The sequence below is a fragment of the Ictalurus furcatus genome, chromosome 4 (assembly GCF_023375685.1).
Source record: "Ictalurus furcatus strain D&B chromosome 4, Billie_1.0, whole genome shotgun sequence".
In the NCBI taxonomy this organism is placed as follows: domain Eukaryota; kingdom Metazoa; phylum Chordata; class Actinopteri; order Siluriformes; family Ictaluridae; genus Ictalurus; species Ictalurus furcatus.
The window spans coordinates 34494907-34497406 of NC_071258.1; the positions used below are offsets into that span (position 1 = coordinate 34494907).

Consider the following 2500-nt stretch of genomic DNA (forward strand, 5'->3'; position numbering starts at 1 on the left):
AGTGATCAGCTGTTATAGAAAATGAATCAACACCTTCTGACCAATCAGAACGCAGAGTTCAACAGCGATGTGGTATGACACGAGTAAATACACAGACGTGACGAGTTTCAGTCTTTTCGCATTGTTTTTGTTTGTCTCTCTCTCTCTCTCTCTCTCTCTCTCTCTCTCTCTCTAACCCCTCCCCCTCTTATGACCTTAAGTCACTCATTAGATTGTTGATGTTGAGGGAAATTGGAAACATGTAAGGAAATAAAGGAAAACAAGGAAGACAGTAGTGTTTACAGAGTGACAGAGTGATAAGGAGAAAGAGAAAGCAGGGGGAGAGAGAGAGAGAGAGAGAGAGAGAGAGAGAGAGAGAGAGATGATGCAGTGTGGTCATGCTGGAATCCAGAACAGATTTCATCTTAAGCCTAATGTCATTTAAAAGCAACACCCTAATAGGTTTATTTTTTATTCCTTTACTCATATACCTCTTACAAAGATTATTTACTACTAAAAATAGTAGTAACAGTAAGAACAGTCAGCGATGCAATTCTTTAATGAGGACAAAATCATTTCAATCTGACACATCAATATGACAAATGTGACATCACATGATCATACGATCCTCATATAAGCAGCTAACAAATAGCTAACGCTTATACAACTCTCTCTCTCTCTCTCTCTCTCTCTCTCTCTCTCTCTCTCTCTCTCTCCTACACACACTCTCAGGCATGAACAGTTTCTTTCTCTCTCTCTCTCTCTCTCTCTCTCTCTCTCTCTCTCTCTGTCACACACACTCTTTGGCTCTGATGATTTATCGTGATGGCTTGTTCTATAAATTGTTCTGAATAAAGGCCCATTTGCTGTGTTGGCAGGCAGCCATATTTGCGAGGGTCACTTCGAAAAGGAACTCCGACAATAGGCAATAACACACGTCATGCTCACAACGGCCTTATTACACACCATAACGCGCCGCTTTCAAAGCCGAGGCCATACAAAGAAGTCTGGGTATTTAAAACCCCGGCTTGTTTTCATCCCGCCATTATCGTTATGCTAATAAAACACAGTTCAGAGTGAAACTGAAAAGTCATCCTGGCCTGAAGTTTATCATCCTGAAGCTTTTTTTTTTTTTTTTTTTTTTAGCAGAACTAACTAGCGACCAACTAGACGTTAAATTTATTGATTAGCAAGTTAGCTATATAATCTGTAAGGCTGGGTTCTGTTAGCTATTGACCGTGTAATGACTTACATCATTTGGACAATCCTGTATGCATCTTAGGTTGTAATAAATCACAAAAAAAAAAAAAAAAAAAAACACATTTCTGCCATGTTTTTCTCCCAACATTCCCAATCAGACAAAAGCTCGTGCTAGTGCGAATTTTCATTCCGACATCTGAAAATATTGCAGCAAGCTTGTAGGGACGTTTACAAAGCACGGAAACCCCAAATCTACTTTCATTAAACATACGGAAAGTATTTTACTAACCTAACGTTGCTTTGCTGGAACAGAGTAAGCCTGTGAAGTACAGTACGTACCGTATACTGTATAGAGCGTGTGTTTTAAGGACAGAGCTGAGCTAACAGTTTGCCCGACAACGGCGCAAACGCTGAAATGGAAAAGTGGAAAAATCCACCGTGAAGACAATGATTTATTATCAACATGTGCTCTTCTAAGATGTATGAACTGTTAGCTAGACTGCTGACTCCTCAGGGGAACGACAAAAATGCAGAACCAACCAACAAACTAGCATAGGAAATGTTACACCCATCACAAATATTTCAGTATAAATTCAGCCCTGTCAAGTCTAATATGCGTCTGTCTTCTAAGCTGCACCATGCACGATGCATTAAAAAAACCACCGCCCATACAGCTTCTCCTCCTACAGTACAACTCATCATTAATCTGACTGATCGAGAACGACAGTGCTCTTCTGTCCGACTAATAGCCTGGAGGAACCCTAGATTCCTCTCGGATTACTAGGAAGTAAACAACATCCTGTTTAGTCTCCTCTTTAGTTTCCTTTCTGACGAGCGCACAGCCGACTAATCCCACATCTCCGTCAACGTCCTAAAATACTAAACCTAGGAATGAACCGACCGAGAAGTCGAATCGGAAGTATTGAAGCTGGAAAATCGCCAAACTGCCCTCGGGGCAGCGTGTCGATTCGGACATGATGAGGGTTGGAGCTAATTGCTTGTGACGGCGCTCGTTTCTGTGACACACGGACTCCCGGAACGGTCCCAGTGTCAAATTAGGAGCGGAGAAGAAAAACACACAGAGAGAAACGCATTAGAAAGACACTTTAGTTGGGTCGTTCATGGATGACTCGATTCATTGAGTCGATTCTTTTAGGTGAACGGCGAGAGCCGATTCATCTGTACGAACGGAGGTTCGTGTTGTCTTTCTTTCTTTAGATGTAAGAAATGTCATTACTTCGCGTTTAAATCCTTTTATGGAAACCACTTTCAGCATCTGAGGTGTTCGTTGATAGTGAGTCATAGTGAGTCAGTGAGTCAG

The 2500-nt window shown here is 41.5% G+C and overlaps 1 protein-coding gene across 4 annotated transcripts in view; it reads right to left on the reverse strand.

Annotated features, from left to right (window-relative positions):
* The window catches only part of LOC128607100 (protein unc-13 homolog C), a 179760-nt gene that overhangs the window by 145268 nt on the left and 31992 nt on the right, over positions 1-2500 (reverse strand). The gene's annotated exons all lie outside the window — the stretch shown is intronic.